Below are 18,851 nucleotides of genomic sequence, written 5' to 3' on the forward strand. Positions count from 1 at the left end.
AAATCTCTGGACAGCTGATCTAAGTGGCCCAAGTCAGTATGACTTGGAGAATGAAAGCATCCTGCCTCTAGGCCCCTTATATCAGAGGGATGGGTTGGAAGCCTTGTGCCAGCATTGTCTTTACTTAGAACTGTTTTAACCTAGAAGACACAAACTTTACTAGGAGGTTAAACAAGCAAGGGCCAAAAAAATATAGTAACAACAGGACAGACGGGGTTTCTACTAAAAATGAAGAAAGTGAAGAGACAACCCACAGAATAGGAGAAAATATTTTGCAAACTACCCATCTGATAAAGCATCAATAACCAGAGTATATAAGGAGCTCAAACAACTCTATAGGAAAAAATCTAATAATCTGATTAAAAATAAGCAAAAGCTATTAATAGACATTTCTCAAAACAAGACATAGAAATGGCAAACAGGCATATGCAAAGGTGCTCAACATCAGTGAATATCAGAGAAATGTAAATTAAAACTACATTATCATCTCATCCCGGTTAAAATGGCTTCTATTCAAAATATAGGCAATAACAAATGCTGACGAGGATGTGGAGAAAAGGGCACACTCATACACCATTGGTGGGAATGTAAATTAATACAACCACTATGAGGAACAGTTCGGAGTTTCCTCAAAAAACTAAAAATTGAGCTACCATACAATCTAGCAATCCCACTGTTGAGTATATACCCAAAAGAATGGAAATCCATGTATCAAAGAGGTATCTGCACTCCCATGTTTGTTATGGCATTGTTCACAATAGCCAAGATTTGAAAGCAACCTAAGTGTCCATCAATAGATGAATGGATAAAGAAAATGTAGTGCATATACACAATGGAGTACTATTCAGCCACAAAACAGAATGAGATCCTGTCATTTGCTACAACATGGATGACACTGGATGTCATTTTGTTAAGTGAAATTAGCCAAGCACAGAAAGACAAACTTCACATGTTCTCACTTATTTGTGGGATATAAAAATCAAAACAATTGAATTCATGGAAATAGAGAGTAGAAGGATGCTTACTACAGGCTGCAGATGGTAGTGGGGGAGGTGGAGAGTGGGGATGGTTAAAGAGTACAAAAAGTAGTTAGAATGTTATTCTTTTTTATATAAAGTATTTATTTTTATGCACATATTTACCTACAAAATTTATAGAAAATAAAACAAAGCAGAATATATAGAATACCCTCTTCAGACTTCTTACAGCAAAGCTGTATCACTTATTTGTTTTATTGCTACAGTTCAAAGAATAAAATTTTATCCATGTGAAAGCTAAGATCAACACATTTACGTGAAAGCCTTAAGCCTTTTTACAAAGTTTTTTATCCTGTTATTGAATTTTCAGTTTTACGTTAAATGAAATTTAAAAGATTGCTCATGAAATAATTTAAACCTTTTCAAAATCTTCTAATAAACAGGTAAAAGCACTTCCAGTACTTTAAAGTATTTATAGCAATCCCAATAGCTTAATTTTAAGGATTATTATAGTACATGTGGTTATTATGCATACATGGCATGTCATTAACACTCTCTAAACAGTGAGAATTGTAGACTCTAGTTTGTGGCACCACTCCCATGTTATTCTGGTGATGGCGTAGGATGATCAATTACACCTGTGCAACACTAACGTCACAGTCTGTCTACCACAGCGTAAAATCCAGTTATCTAAAACAATGACTATCAAAGTCCCAGACAATACATAATTTATAAGTAGACTTGTATATTCACAAGCCTTTGGGGTATGTAAAAAATTATTTTAAAATATTAAGGATATTTAGCACTCAATGAAAACAATGAACTGAAAAATATAACCACAATAGTTGCTGGAGTTCAATATCTGGTTTAACAAAAAGTGTTTATCAAAACACCTATAATTTCTTACAACATTATGGAGAGGAGTTTTCCTCAGTCTAAGCTGAATCCAATGTTTTTCCTACAGTGTCATTAAAAGTGTAAGAATGAAAGGCACACATAATAGCCAGTTTTAAAGAGCTGTGGGGATGGCAAGCAGATGTTCCTGAAATACTGGTGCAGGAGAACAAAGACTACACAACATTTTCCTATTTGTTTACCATTGGCATTGATTTGCTATTTACAGTAGTTTGCAAAAATGAATTATAAAAACTGAATGAGGTTCTATTTTTAAGTTGAGCTTCATAACATATATACACACTTCATCTGCAAAAATCTTTGAAGGATCTGAAGTACTAAAGTGACACTAATACTGAAACACAGGTAATAAAATGTACCAAAGCACTGATAATGTGAATCATCATCATCAAGATAATCTAGGTAAATATTGCACACATCTTGTCAGTTGTTGCTATGACCTTTACATATCCAACTGGAAAAGGAATCCTTTATGGCTTTTTGCTGTATCACTTATTCGAAGAAGGGCTGTTTTACATCCAATAGCAATTAGTGAAGATTGGCATTGAACATGAGGCCTAGGTTTCAAAATTAGTTTTCCTGTATCATCACAAGACATATTGTATTCTGCTAATATCGTTTGACGTTGAGCAGCTATAATTGATGGTGCAACTACTCTCTTGTGTATTCCAGCAAAGAACAAGCCTATTAGAGTGATATAGCTAATGGTGAAAAATGGATGATTCCATATGATGTGAAGAAGGACACCTTTTCTGTCTCTGGATCTATCAACCAGTTCCAGGCACCAGTAGCGTACAGACCGATACCACTAGAAGAAGCATTCTCCACATCTAGTAGCAGGTTGCAAACAATGAATATATTCAGTAAGTCTCCTCTCAAAAGCCTTGAGCAAGAGCCTGCTCCAGCAAATTCATGTCAGGTGGCAGCTCAGGTCACCGCCATGGCCCTGTCCACCAGAAAGAATGTTATTCTTATTGACCTAGTATTTGGTAGCACAATAGCATGACTATAGTCAATAATAATTTGATTATATATTTTAAAATAACTAAGAGTATAATTGGATTGTTTCTAACACAACAGATTTAAGGGATGCATACCACATTTGATGTGATGTGATTATTATGTATTGTGTGACTATATCAAAGTATCTAGTGTATATATATGTATATATATGTGTATATATATGTATATATATATACCTACTATGTACCCAAATATTTTTTTTTTGAGAAGGAGTCTTGCTCTGTTGCCCAGGCTGGAGTGCAGTGGCATGATCTCAGCTCACTGCAAGACCCACCTCCCCAGTTCATGCCATTCTCCTGCCTCAGCCTCCCAAGTAGCTGAGACTACAGGTGCTCGCCACCACGCCTGGCTAATTTTTTGTATTTTTAGTAGAGACGGGGTTTCACCATAGCCAGGATGGTCTCGATCTCCTGACCTTGTGATCTGCCCTCCTCAGCCTCTCAAAGTCCTGGGATTACAGGCGTGAGCTACTGTGCCCGGCCCCAAACATTTTTTAAGTGGACAAAAGACATAAACAGATACTTCTGAGAAAAAGGCATACACATAGCCAACAAGTGATGCAGGGCAGGCAAGACCCAAAATTGGGGCTTAGCCTGGGAGGGCTCTTGGCTTAGCCCAGGAAATAATTAAAGGGTAAGCCAGTGGTAAAAGTAAAAGTAGACAGCAACTTTTATTGAAGCAGCAGTGTACACCAGCAGCAGATGTACTGCTCCTTGTGGAGCAGGGCTACCCTATAGGCAATGTACCCAGAGTAGCAGCTCAGAGGCAACTCTGCGGTCATATTTATATTGACTTTTACTTATATGCAAATTAAGTGGTGGATTATGCAGAAATTTCTAGAAAGACCGTAGTAACTTCTGGGTCACTGGGTCATTGCCATGGAAAGGGGCGGTAACTTTCAGGTGTTGCCATGGCAAAGATAAACTGACATGGCAGACTGGTGGGCATGTCTTATGGAAAGCTACTTCTGCCCCATCCCTGTTTTAGCCAGTCCTCAATTTGGTCCAGTGTCTGAGCCCGACCTCTGGAGTCAAGTCCTGCCTACTACTTCATTCCCCCCTCAGACAGTAGATATTCATCCTTAATCTTAATGGGGCTGCAGAAGGGCAGAAGTCCATCTTCTGTAACTGCTTCCTGCTGAGTTTATGGGAGTAGGCAGTGCCTAGCACCAGATGACTAAAAAATCTCTGGACACCTGATCTAAGTGGCCCAAGTCAGTATGACTTGGAGAATGAAAGCATCCTGCCTCTAGGCCCCTTATATCAGAGGGATGGGTTGGAAGCCTTGTGCCAGCATTGTCTTTACTTAGAACTGTTTTAACCTAGAAGACACAAACTTTACTAGGAGGTTAAACAAGCAAGGGCCAAAAAAATATAGTAACAACAGGACAGCTATCCAAGGTCCTAGGAGAGGTAAAAACCAGATGAAACTTGGGAAGGCACTTTTGATAGTCGACCTGATATAGTGGGGTCAGTGCCCTGGTTATATCTGTGTAACCCGGTAGCTTGCTCATAGATTTTTTTGAATGTAACCTCAACTTGTCCAGAGTTGTTAATATATGTACAGCAGGTTTTATTAATAACTGCACATATTCCACCTTGTTCAGCTAGTAAATAATTCAATGCTAGTCTATTATCAACAGCCACATTTGCAAAAGAGTCCAGTGACTCTTGAATTATCTTTAATGACTGACCTCTGTTGGCAACTAAGAATTCAAGTTCTTTAGGGTTGACTTATGGTAAGCAAAGCTGCCGCAGGGTGACACTAGTCCTATTGCTGCCTCGATTTCCACCAGAATTAATCCTATTGCTCACTTATTTCTAGTGTTTGGGGGTCCTATGCAGTTATAGACTGTGACCCCTGGAGGGGCAAGGGTGGCCAAGATACTTTCACCTCCGTCCCAAGTTATTGATATACAAGGGAAAGCTACTTCTAAAAGAACAGATGGCTGCCTGGGGAGTCAGGAATGGTTATGGGACATACCTTTTCTCCATTCGTGGCCACAGAAAAATGAGCCAAGTTGGGGCACAAATAGAGACACTATGGGGTGTGATGTGTATCCATTGCTGCCAAATTGGGCCTATAGAGATATTCTTTCCCTGTTGCAATGGGGGTGGCCAAACAATCTTTGTTTTCCAGAAGGGAATGGTACTCCCCGCTTCCAAGATTAGATAATTGTTTTTCCCTGTATGTTCTGATATAGGAAAAGGCATCATATATGCTCTCCTCACTTACAAATGGAATCCCATTTACCTCACTGCAGCCTCAAGAATTTGACAACTAAAGTCGCATCAGAGCATTGCAGGGAAACTTCTACTTCTGTGTCATTAACACAACAGTGAGTGCAAACGGTAGAAACATTAGTGCACTGGAGATAAAAATACCCAGCTTCCCAGGTCTACATAATAGTGGTGGTGAGGGGTTCATGTGGAATCTGTTAACTGGAGGAGAGTTCCAGTTAACAAATAGGGGTTTGGGTACTTTGGGATCACCATGATTAGTCAGAAGGTCTGGAGAGATGGCCATGAGATTTTCTGGATAGGCCAGAGGACAGAACTGTCTATCCTGGAGATGTTAATGACAAATCCAGCAACCATAAAGATGATTCCCTGATGCTATAATTTTGAAATATTTACTATATAGTTTTGTTCCCATCCATACTGGATCAGGGTAATTGGGAGAGCAAAGAGGATTAACAGTGGCAGCATAGTGTACAGTTGGGCCTTAGATTGGCTGAACACCCAACAAGGACCGAAGAGATATTTCCCAGGAGGAGGCAGCTGGCTAAAGTGATAGAAAAGAAGTATTACAGTAAAAAAAAAAAAAGGTAAAAATTAATGCTCTTATTCCCACCCACAGCATTAAGTTATCACTTCTGGCTGAGTGTTGATTCTTTTAAATGGGTAGGAGAGGTTTATAGATGTAGTGTATTAGTCCATTTTCATGCTGCTGATAAAGACATACCTGAGACTGGATAATTTTTAAAGAAAAAGAGGTTTAATGGACTCACAGTTCTATGTGGCTGGGGAGGCCTCACAATCATGGCAGAAGGTGAAAGGCATGTATTACGTGGCAGCAAGCAAGACAGAATGAGAACCAATTGAAAGGGGTTTCCCCTTATAAAACCATCAGATACCATGAGAATTATTCACTACCATGAGAACAGTATGGGGGAACCACCCCCACGATTCAATTATCTCCCACCGGGTTCCTCCCACAACATGTGGGAATTACGGGAGCTATAATTCAAGATGAGATTTGGGTGGAGACACAGCCAAACCATATCATGTAGGTTGTGCTATCCTCCCTTTGTGCCTGTGACTCATAAGGAACATATTTAATCCCAAATAGGTGTACCCAAATAGTTATTCCCTGAAGTTTAATGGTGGTGGGGGTATTTAACAGTATCTGATACGGGCCTCATATGGTTTGGATCTGTGCCCCCATCCAAATTTCATGTTGAATTGTAATCCCCAATGTTGGAGGTGGGGCCTTGTGGGAGATGATTGGAGCATGGAGTTATATTTCTTGTGAATGGTTTTGTATCATCCCCTTGGTATTGTACTCATAACAGTGAGTGAGTTCTCACGAGATCTGGTCATTTAAAAGTGTGTGGAACTGGCCAGGTGCAGTGGTTCATGCCTGTAATCCCAACACTTTGGGAGGCTGAGATGGGCGGATCATGAGGTCAGGAGTTCGAGACCAGCCTGACCAACATGGTGAAACCCTGTCTCTACAAAAAATACAAAAATTAGCCAGGCGTGGTGGCATGCACTTGTAATCCCAGCTACTCAGGAGGCTGAGGCAGGAGAATCACTTGAACCCGGGAGGCAGAGGTTGCAGTGAGGCAAGATCTCGCCATTGCACCCCGGTCTGGTGACAGAGTGAGATTCCATCTCAAAAAAAAAAAAAGTGTGTGGAACCTCCATATCTTGCTCCTGCTCTGGCTATGTGAAGTGCCTGCTCTCTCCCTTTGCCTTCCACCATGACTGTAAATTTCCTGAGGCCTCCGCAGAAGCCAAACAGGTGCCAGCATCGCTTCCTCTATAGCCCACAGAACCATAAACCAGTTAAACCTCCTTTCTTTATAAATTACCCAGTCTCAGGTATTTCTCTATAGCTATGTGAGAACAGCCTGATATTGGACCTTTTCATTTGGGTTGTAATTGATCTTCAGGGGATCCTTCTTTTTAGTAAGACTAAGTCTCCTGGTTAGAGGTGATACTTTATTTCTATATTATTGAAGGGCCTTGTGAACAAAGCCTAAATTTCAAAGAGGGCCTAGTGAGGTGTGTCCAACCTCCTGTTTCCCATCATGGCCTGAATTCCTTGTTTGTTTGTTTTAGACTTCTTTGGAATTTCCTTTGGCCAAGAGACTTAGAGTCAAAAAACTGCCATTGTGGGAAGCTGTCCATTGGGCCAAGGGTCCAACATTCCGAATAAACTTACTTGAGGAGGCAGCTCACTGGGACTAGTAAAAGAAGGTTAGCTCTAGTAGTGATGGGGAGCTTTTTTCTGTGTCACCAGGGGCAGTTACTACATTCTCATTGCCAATGACCCTTTTGTTTATACTGGGCACGCTGATTCTGGCCTAGTGAATCAGTGGGCCAGTGAGTCAGGGCTCTTATCTGGGCATATTAGATGCCAATCTCGTGATGCTTTCTTGGGATGGGTAATTCTGATGTGGCAGGGGACTTAAAGCAACTGTTAATGATTGCACTTTTTGGCTATTTTTGTTTTTGTTTTTGTTTTCTCACCTATTTTGCCCTGTCCCTATTGTTGTAAACTTTAAAGTCCTCATCTAAGATCTGGGTCTTAGGGGCTGGGTGTGGTAGCTCATGCCTATAATCCCAGCATTTTGGGAGGCTGAGGTGGGTGGATCACTTGAGGCCAGGAATTTGAGACTAGCCTGGTCAACATGCTGAAACCCTGTCTCCACTAAAAATGCAAAACTTAGCCAGGCGTGGTGGCGGGTGCCTGTAGTCCCAGCTACTCGGGAGGCTGAGGCATGAGAGTAGCTTGAACCCGGGAGGTGGAGGTTGCAGTGAGTCAAGATGGCATCACTGCACTCCAGCCAGGACAACAGAGCAAGATTCTGTCTCAAAAAAATAAATAAATAAAAAGAGTTAGCTCATTGGGATTTGAGGTCTCATTGCTGCTTTTTGTATCTTCCTCCTAATGTCAGGTGCAGGATGAGTAATAAAATGTACACCCAGGAAAGCTTGCCCTTCTGGGGGGTCTGGGTCTGCACTGGTATATTTCCTGAGTCCCTCTATCAAACGACACAGAAACAGAACAGGATTTTCATCTTTTACCTGAGTTATATTTCTAGCTCTGTCATAATTGACTGGCTTAACCACAGATACTTCCCTCCACTTTTTTCCCACAGCACAGTGAACAGATGACAATATTTCTAAGTCATGACAAGTTAAATCAAAGAACATGGTCAAAATAACACATGCCTGTATAAACTTTTCTGGATTTTCTGAAAACTGGCCAAATTTTTCCTCATATAAATCCAAATTAGATGTAGAAAATGGCACATGTACCCCCATTTCCATTAGCTACCTCCTGCAATGGAAACAGATTTTACTTTAGGGGCTAATATGAGGCTCCACTCCTGGTGGTATTGATTGGGCTTATTTTGGGGGAAATGGGGGTATAAGCTGGGGCTAGTTGGATGAGGGGGAGGAGTGTCTGATGACCTTGAGCTAGAATCCTTTGTTACAGTACTGGCAGGACCCCCCTCAGAACTGGGGGACTGAGGAGACTCTGGGAAAGGCATAGGCCTTCTAGGAGAACCAGCAAGGAGGGGATCCTCAGATGGAGCTGTCTGGTGCCTGGAAGTAACATGAGCCAGTAAAGGGTCATAAAAGCCTGTACATAAAAGGGACCTCTTCCCATTTTCCTTCTTTTTTACAGAATAAGTCTGGTTGTAAATTATCATTACAATATATAGAACCATGTTTACGCCAAATTTGGTTTTCTAATTTGTACAGAACCCAAACCGTGTTGCAATAGAAAATGAGTTTCTTTTTCATTAAACCAAATTTGAATTTGCTCCAATAGCCTAAAAGACATCCTAGTGGTGAGCCCTCTGAGATGCTCGTCATTGTCCCCATGGATACAGAAGTTTTAGAGGACACAGAAGTCTTCCTAAGTCTAGCAAAAGGGAAAGCAACTGAGTCATTATTTTTCACTTTTAGATTCTCTCACTTCCTGCAGAGAAGGTGTAAGTATACATAGCAAGGCATTACAAAAGTGGATTACAAGCTACAAATGGGCAGTAGAATGTTGAGCCTAAAATCCACAGACAGTGAGGGTTAAGCAGAGAGGAGGGCTAAACAAATGGTGTATGGGAAGGGAGGAGGGGAAGGGGGAAAGAGTTTTACCCAAGGGGAGACCTCAGAGGTATTGACTTGCTGGAGAACCTATCCAGCAGCGGAGACACCAAAATAAATGTTCAGGCAACCACTTTTCTACCGTTGTAGGTGGTTGTCTGTCAGGCCAGGAGCCTAGGAACTCCCTGTTCCTTCAGCTTAGAGAGCTTTGAGCAAGACAGTTATAAGTCAGCACACAAGAAGGAGTCTGTGACTGTCTATTAGGGAAATAATAACTTCTAACTTCAGGGCAGAAAAAGGCAAGACCACTATTCCCCTAGGGCGAGGGATTATAACCCACAATCCTAGAGGGAATGTCAATGCTGAAAATCCCAGAGCATCTGGAAGGCAGCTGAAAATGCCAATGCTGAAAACCCAGAGTACCGGAGTTTCAGCCAGTGAGGGTCCCATCACCAAATGCTAGGGGCATCCATCCAGGCGGTGGCCAACAGTGAACCCAAATCCAAGTTGGTGTCACAGAACAATGTGACTCTGGTTTCCCAGAGTCAACACAATAGGTAGCCTCTCACAACCAAGTGTCCTGCCTTAAACAAATGCCCATATACAGTTATCAGAAAATCAAAGCAAACATTAAGACTGCAAACAAAACATACATTTTAGAACTGAAAATAAAACAACTGGTGGAGCAACAAAATGAAGTCATAAGAGAAAAGACTAGGGGAAGGGGTGACAAGGATGTGTTTCAGGGCAATCAAACAATGGGCGACTTTTAACTGAACACGTAGCCAAAGGCTTTTATTCCCCAGCTTACCTAATATTGTGGGAGAGGGTGGAGGGAACACTCATTCATGCACAGTAGCCAAAATCATGATGACCAATGTTCTATGTGGGACCCAGGTGAAGCTCTCTCCAGATTTCCTCAGCTTGGATGGTGATATGATTTGGCTCTGTGTCACCACCCAAATCTCATGTTGAATTATAATCCTCAATGTTGGGGGAGGGTCCTGGTGGGAGGTGACTGGATGATGTCATGATAGTGAGTGAGTTCTCATGAGATCTGGTTGTTTGAAAGTGTGTAGCTCTTTCTTTCTTTCTTTCTTTCTCTCTCTCTCTTTCTCTTTCTCTCTCTTTCTCTCTCTCTCTCTCTCTCTCTCTCTCCTCCTGGCCATGTGAAGATGTGCTTTTTTCCCCTTTGCCTTCTGCCATGATTGTAAGTGTCCAGAGGCCTCCCCAGCCATGGTTCCTGTACAACCTGTGGAACTGTGAGTCAATTAATCCTCTTTTCTTTATAAATTACTGAGTCTCAGGTAGTTCTTTATAGCAATGTGAGAACAGACTAATACAGGTGGGCTTGGCTGCCACATGGGGGCTGGCATGGACCAGTAACCCACCAGCCTGCTGGTCAGAATGGTGGGTCTCACATGAGACAGCAGCACTATGACCACTGGCTCATCTGCTCAGGTCCACCACCTGCCAGGGAAAATGATGTCTCTGAAAAGAACCTTTGGTTAGTGTTATAGCTCTGTAGTGTTAGCAGCTCTTTATTGTTACAGCTTTAGTGTTATAGCTCTTGCAGCTTCGCCATCTCTCGCCATCTCTCCACTTGTCTCACTGACTGCCATCTCTCGTCATTGTCTCTCACCAATTACTGCCTCTCAGCTGATCACTGATTGCCACCAACTCTGTTGTCTTGCCATCTCACCTCTCCATCGATTGCTGCCATTTTCACTGTCTTTATCCCTTCGTTGGTTGCCAAATGATGCAGGGCAGTTGAGCCCCAAAACTGGGGCTTAGCCAGGGAAAGTTCTTGGTGAGCCAGTGGTGTTAGACAGCAACTTTTATTGAAGTGGCATCATACAGGAGCAGCATAGGTACTACTCCTTGTAGAGCAGGAATACTCCATAGGCAGTGTGCCCACAGTAGCAGCTCAGTAATTTTTACAGTAATGTTTACACTCACTTTTAATTATATGCAAATTGAGGGGCAGATTATGCAGATATTTCTAGAAAAAGGATAGTAACTTCCAGGTGTTGCCATGGCAATGGTAAACTGACATGGCACATTGGTGGGCAACTCTTATGGAAAGCTACTTCCACCCTGTCCCTGTTTTAGCTAGTCCTCAATTTGGTCCGGTGTCTGAGTCCCACCTCCAGAGTCAAATCCTACCTCCTAGCTAAGGATGCTTAGGATAATGGCCTCTAGCTCTATCCGTGTTGCTGCAAAGGACATGAGCTTCTCAACATCACTAATCATGAGGGAAATGCAAATGAAAAAGACAATGAGATACCATCTTATACCAGTCAGAATAGTTATAATTAAAAAATCAAAAAATAACATGCTGGCAAGGTTGCTGAGAAAAGGGAACACTCATACACTGCTTGTGGGAATGTAAATTAGTTCAGCCATTGTTGAAAGCCGTTTGGAGATTTCTCAAAGAACTTAAACAACACTACCATTCGACCCAGCAATCCCATTACTGGATATATACCCAAAGGAATATAAATCATTCTACCATAAAGACATATGTATGCGTATGTTTATCATAGCACTGTTCACAATAGCAAAGATATGGAATCAACCTAGGTGCTCATTAGAGGTGACTGAATAAAAAAAAAGTGAGACATATACACTATGGAATACTATGCAGCCATAAAAAAGAAGTTCACGTCCTTTGCAGCAATATGGATAGAGCTAGAGGCCATTATCCTAAGCAAATTAGAAAACCAAATAATGCATGTTCTCACTTATAAGTGGGAGCTAAACAATGAGTATACATGGACACAAAGAAGGAAACAATAGACACCAGGGCCTACTTGAGGGTGGGGTGTGGAAGGAGGGAGAGGATTTAAAAACTGCCTATCAGGTACTAAACTCATTACCTGAGTGATGACATAATCTGTACACCAAACCCTCATGACATGCAATTTACCCATGTAACAAATGTGTACATGTACCCCTTAAACCTAAAATAAAAGTTGGAAAGAAAAATAATTACTCCTCAGAGGATGGCAAGAATAGAATTTATAAAGTCTGTTATACAGTTCATTACAAGGTATGCTTAGCAGAATCATCTGTGCCTGTTTTTGAAAATATAGTACTCGAGTCCCTAGCAACAAAGATTCTGACATAGTACAGAATAGGTACTACTACTTGTAGAGCAGGAATACTCCATAGGCAGTGTGCCCACAGTAGCAGCTCAGTAATTTTTACAGTAATGTTTATACTCACTTTTAATTATATGCAAATTGAGGGGCAGATTATGCAGATATTTCTAAAAAAAGGGTGGTAACTTCCAGGTGTTGCTATGGCAATGGTAAACTGAGATGGCACATTGGTGGGCATCACAGGTCTAGGATGACATTTGTGTTTTAAAAACCGTCTAAGGCAAGACGCTCAAAGTAAATAAAATTCTTGGAGCTCCTACAAGAAGGTTTTTCTAATCTGATTGAAATAAAAAAGAAAAAAGACTACTGTTTCTTTCTACTCCAATTACCCCTCCTCTTCTTGGTGATGAGATGGATGCCAGCATGTTAGAGAGCAAGCTAAGAGGAAAGTTGATTGGAATTACATTTAGTTTGATTTTAGTTGGATAATTTACTCATTTGTTTCTTAATCTCATGTACAATTAAGCAATTACCAGTGAGATTTCTCAAGGTAGCAAGTGGAAGCTCTAAGATTCAAACGAGGGTTGTCAGACTCTAATGATAACGAGCCTAACACTATACTCTATTGTCTTTCATATGCTTAGTAAACCATTGAAAAATCTTAGACCTCACTTTAAAAGCATGGTGGTCTGTCATCGGCCTCCTGGCAGCATTTGATACTATTTCCTATTTCCTACCTGATTTTTTTTTAGTCTTAGTTCCCACTGCTGCCCAATAAGTAAGTATCATATGATTAATCAAAAATTGACTATTGGCCTTTTTTTTACACCAACCATGCCTGTGGCTTTGTCCGATCACATCTACATTAGTTCATATTAATTTCTTGAATGAATTGGCATGAAATATTGACACTGACTAAAATACCATAAAACACAAAATATACTACTACAATGAGGACATTAACATTACGCTGATTTGTGTATGCATTGAGTATACTTAAGATTAGTATCTGCACAAGAAAACTTGAAATGTTCTGAATTCTTAAACTTGTCAGAGGTTGACAGCAGTTTCCTCAAATTTGACAAAACTAAAAATTTACCCATCGCCAATGATAAGTTGTAAAGCTGAAACTTTTATCAATAATAATTTCAAAATTGATTGACTATGCCAAAGGAAAGATTGGAGTATCTTTTTTTTTCTGGAAAATATGTTATTACAAAAAAAAAAGAAAATATGTTATTACAAAAATGTCATAGGAAGAAAAGATCAAAGAATTCATAGCCAAAAATTGTAGGGGAAAAAAAAAATCACTGTAGAGGTATGCCAGGCAGTTAATTAAGACAATGTTATCTTTCTGGAAATTTTTAAAAAATATGTCAGCTGTTTAATTTTGTAATTTGTTGTGATTTCTCATAATAAGTAAATGTTAACTTTTGTACATAGTCGCTTGAAATGCTCATACTTTTTAATATTCCTTTTCTTAGAGTCCTCCAAATTATAAATGTCAGTACCCACAACCCGGATCTGTCCCTGAGGTCATAAAAAGTAGGAGCTTTTGAGTTGCAATTGCAAAGGGTTAATAGGGATGTGGATGTGGTTGAGAACTGGGAAATATAGCAATTGTGGAAGTTGAATTAATATAATTTGTAAAGACCACAACATTATGACCAGGTACTGAAATCTGAAAATCCAAGGTGTCCTCAGTACTATGGGATTATGGGACCTCAGTGTCTGACTTCATGGAAAAGCGTCACACAACATAGTGGCCCCTCATAAGGGGAGCCTCCAGCTGCTCTGTACATTTCAAACATCCAAAATAGTGGCACCTAGAGTATCTATATTTGTATTATCATTGAGCAGCAAAAACAGTTGGCTGGGTTATTTACCCACATGCATACTTGAATCTACCTCCTGTTCCCATCTGAAAATAAATAGCTCTTTTCTATTTTCTAGTGACAAACAGGATGTAGGCTGTTAGTAATAACAGTAAAGATAATAACTATAAGGAACAGAACATACAAATATTGAAAAGAATTGGTGAAAACCTCTCTCACTCTCACTCCCAGTCTTGTTTCCTGAGCCCCATTTCAGCGTCTGGACAGAACTGCCAGGGAACTGCTAGACTTTAGGGTCTTGGGGGAGGGGAGTTGGAGAATTTAGAGACAAGAGAGGAAAAAAGAAGACAGGATCGATTAACTCTAAAAGGCTGATCCTCCCTGATAATCTGAGAAAGGCGAATAAATACTCCAGGAAGACGATACCCTTTCAGATTGCTAGGTTGGGCTGGGGATGGGCAACCCGGCTTCTGCTGAAGTGCTGTTGGGAGGATTAATTAGGGATCCGAGCTCACTGTTAACACACGGGCCTCACTGGACAAAGGGCTGACGTGAATTGAAGTCAGTATGTAGTCTGAGTTCTCTTTCCATCCTGAGCACCATCTCCCTATTGCCTTAGAGGCAGGAGGGAGCGCTTCTTGCTGCTAAACAGAAAAGGAGGAGACTACTGTTGGCTGCGGATCTGAAAAGGTTTGAATGATTAAAGGCTATCTGAAGGCGAAGGAGAAGATCATAGTGCATCCAAGACTACGTTGCCTATACCCCTTTCCGGCCCCTACTCCGATTTATTTTAGGGGGAAAAAAATGGTGGGCTTGGGGGAGGGATCTGGGATGGGGATGGCGGTCAGGTTTGGGTACCGTGCCCCTATTGTATTGAAAGCAAGCTGGCTTCTCGCTCAGGGAAAGGAGAGGAGAAAAATGTCCTGGCTCCCCGCCAAGTCGGTGTGAGGGTAGAAATCACCTGCAAACCTCTGGAATGGAAAACGGACACCGCAGCGGGTCTTGCACTGCAGTTCCCACAGCCACGCCCCCTGCCCATTTTGATTCAGAAAATGGTGGGCAGTGGGGAATGCTGGGGAGATGAGCAGAAACCCTGCGTGGGTGTTAGCTTCCTATTGCAGAGGATGTGGGAGTTTTGAGCGAAACATAGAAAAAGAGGTATGCACCCCGGATCCCTGAAGGTGGGCGTGAGAGTGGTGGGTGGGGGCGGGTGCCCTTCCGAAACTGCATTCCCTACACTCCTGCCCTGCCTCCTCATTCCCTTTTGGGGAAAAAAAATCTCAGCAGCTTAACACAGCAAACGTTTATTTCTAGCTCACAATAAATGCCCAACATGTGTTGGTGAAGGTGTGGGGTGAAAGGGCCCTGGTCCCCAGTCTCTCAGGACCTCAGGCTGACAGAAGCTCTACAGCCTGGAACATCACTGATCACTATGGCAGGGGGAGAGAGTAATGGAAATCTCTCATCCCACTATAGGTTAGTCCAGAACAAACATGTTACTGCAGTTCACAGCTGATTAGCCAAAACTATCATATGGTCTCACCTCATAGCAAGGGGATAGAGGGGACAGGGGATTAGAAAGTATAGTTTTCTGTGTAGGGTGGGTGTAAAGTGAGAAAAAGAAACTATAATAAAATATTCATAAGAATTCAAGGGGAGAATGCCTTTCTAAAGTACTAAAGCGAAACAAAAAATTAAAAGTTCTGAAGAAAAAGTAGCAAATGTAATATAAGAAAATTAAGCTTCTATGGAGCAAAGCAAGAATAAATGTGACCTTTGCTTTTGGTTTTCTCTGTGATGCCGTTTTGGGAGCTCTTCATGTCTCCAGACCATTCTTCAAGGCCAATGGCAGCGTGATGGGTGTTAGTCAAACTGGAATTCTGTCTGGAGTGAGATCAGGCTCCAGGCTCACTGGAATTAGTTTTATAAGAGAGGATAAATCCATCCCCCTAACGCTAAGAGTGGTGGTGCTTAGGCAGGAGGTGGAAGGGCTCACTCAGGCCACATTCCCCTCTGGGGTGGGTCTGATTTTGTTTCTCTGTCTGCAGCAGGCACAGGGCCCTCTTAGGCTAATGGCCAAGCTGCCCTGCACAGACACACCTGGAGGAGGAGAACTGACTGCCCTATTGCAGGTCAGAGCACTTTGCCTTTCCCTCCTTTTCCCTCTCTCTTTTGGGGAACATTTTGTTGGGGAGGAGATAAAGCCCCAAAGTGTCCTGGCAGGAAACATTCACTGGGATAGTCTTTGAGCAACAGATGTCTGAACAGATCTGCCCAGGTAACTTGGGGTTGAAGCAGAAGGGGCTGACCCTTCTCTGAGTCCAGTTAGCCCCCAAGAAGACTGGGGCAAAAACAGTTAGACAGCACACAAAACCTCACCCATCCCTCTCCCATCCACTTTGCTCAGACTCCCAGAAGGGCTTTGATGTGCCCTGGCCTGTTTGGTTGGTTCTGCAAGGACTTTAGCTCTGTGTCTGCCTGGTGCAGTGCATCTGATGCCTCAGTCATCCCAAGCCCAGAAATACAGAAGACCCCAGATAAAGGGAATTTGCAAAGACATGTGGTCCTACAACTCAGGGGAAAGGGGGTGTCACTTTCTATCTGAAAATCCCCATGCACTGCAGGCCCAGCTCACGACTTGGGAGCCAGGACAGTCAAGCTGTGAACTGGTATGAAGATGCTTTTTAAGGCATTGGTGGTGGAGGGTCAGCAGCATCCAGAGCCTGCTTCTGTGGGCCCCTCACCACCTCCCTACCCACACAGAAGGCTGGTATGTCAATCACATATCCAAGCAGTGACTTATCTGGCCAATTCCAGAGCAGAAAGCACGGAACATCCAGAACCTTGGAGAGAGAACTCTGTGCTAACCAGGATCCCCCTGCTCTTAGGAGACAGTGCAAAAGAGTGTGAGCCCCTCTGGTGGGGCAGCATAGAAGGGATCAGGCTCAGGGTCTTTGCAAAATGTTCAGGGTTCAGTCAGCAGAAGGTAAGTGGACAGCAAGGAAGCAGTCACTGAGTCTACCCTTACATTCATGATTCGTGCTAAGGACACACTTTTCCCAGACTGCTCCCACACCATGACTTAGCACAGCTGAGCCACTAGAGCCATGCCATTTCTGCTCAATGGGAGACTTTTAATCTTTGCTTGTACTCCCCATTGGCCTGGTCCATAGCTTCTCAAATGAACTGAAGTCTGAGACTCTTTCTACGTAATTCTTCTTCCTTCCCTCTGCTTTCACAGATGTGACATGTGGATCACAGTCTAAAGGCTCTCCCCATCTTCTCTTGCTCTTTCTCCCTTTATCTATCGTGTTTCCCCTGTAAATCTATTTATGTCTAATCTTGTTTTGACATCAGCTTTTAGGTAGGCCTGTTATACAATCATGGTGCTTTCACAAATGAGATCTCATGTTTCATATTTCTCAAAACCTGCTCCTTTTCAGAGAGCCAGGATAGTACAGTAGCTAACAGCTGTCAAGAGTAGTCACTAACTGGGTTCAAATCCCAGATCCGCCACTCTTAGCTGTGTGTCCTTGGCCTCTATGCCTCTTGTAAAATGGGGATAATTCCATTACTTCCTCTTAGGGTTGTTGTGAGGTTTACATAAATTATTACATAGTCCATTTAATGTCAACACATAGTAAGTAATAAATATCAGCTGTTTTTTGTTGTTGTTGTTGTTGTTGTGGTTTTTTTTTCCATCTCTGATAGGTGAAGTCAGAGAAGGGGGAAAGATCTTACCAGGTCCAGTAGCTATTGAAGGGTTTGGCACTGGCACTCTCATTCTAAAGTTCTGGAGCTCTAAGTACATATGCTTTATTGATTTTTAACCTATAAGCTAAAATTAAGTTTCAGGAAAACACATGAAACAGTTAAATAGCTTGATTATTGTTGCCCCCTACTTTCAACTTCACTGGATGTGTAACTCCCAAAATGAAAATGGTATAATGATATTGTTCCTTTTCCTGTAGGATCCATCAGACAGCTCATTCTGGAATACAGAAATGGCACTGAAGATCATACCTGTGTTTTCCCCTTCTTGTTATTACATTTGCAAATGTTCTTTATAAAGTAAAGAATGTCAAAGGCATAACTTTCAAGGAAGGGAGGAAGCAGAGTAGGAAGGGAACTAATATTTGTTTGAGTGTCCACTATGGGCCAGATGAAGTGTTTCATGTTTTAAGTTGGTTCTCTCTTTAATTCTCATAATTCTGTAGGTAGGCAGAATTGTTTTCTACCAAGGTAGGCAGCCGTATCTTCCCTAAATGAAGAAGTAAATGGAACTCAGAGGTTGAGTATATATTCCAAGGCCCTAAATCTAGTAAGTTTGAGAGCTTGGATTCAAACCCAGGTTTGTCACACTCCAAAACCCACACTCTCCCCCACTCTACCTTAAAAAAAAAAAAAATTCTAACGTTATACTGTGACCTTCCAGGACTCAGGGACTGGTTGGTTTAAATTTCCATGACAAGATGTTAAATTAAAAGTTTCCTCTTAGGCATTAAGATATAACAGATATGAAATCAAAGCCAGGTTTCCAAAGGAAATAACCAAGTGGCTCTAAAACCCACAAGGAGGATTAAAAGGGTCAAGAGAGGAGATATGAAAAAGGAAATTTTGTGAGGAAGATTTCTTTGGGATGAGCTTCCAAGTTGG

At 41.7% G+C, this 18,851-nt stretch overlaps 1 pseudogene; it reads right to left on the reverse strand.

Annotated features, from left to right (window-relative positions):
• Window positions 1–2,334: 2,334 nt before the first annotated feature.
• Window positions 2,335–2,806, reverse strand: LOC129024157 (nuclear envelope phosphatase-regulatory subunit 1-like; annotated as a pseudogene).
• Between the last annotated feature and the right edge of the window lie 16,045 nt (window positions 2,807–18,851).

This window comes from Pongo pygmaeus, chromosome X (genome assembly GCF_028885625.2).
Source record: "Pongo pygmaeus isolate AG05252 chromosome X, NHGRI_mPonPyg2-v2.0_pri, whole genome shotgun sequence".
In the NCBI taxonomy this organism is placed as follows: domain Eukaryota; kingdom Metazoa; phylum Chordata; class Mammalia; order Primates; family Hominidae; genus Pongo; species Pongo pygmaeus.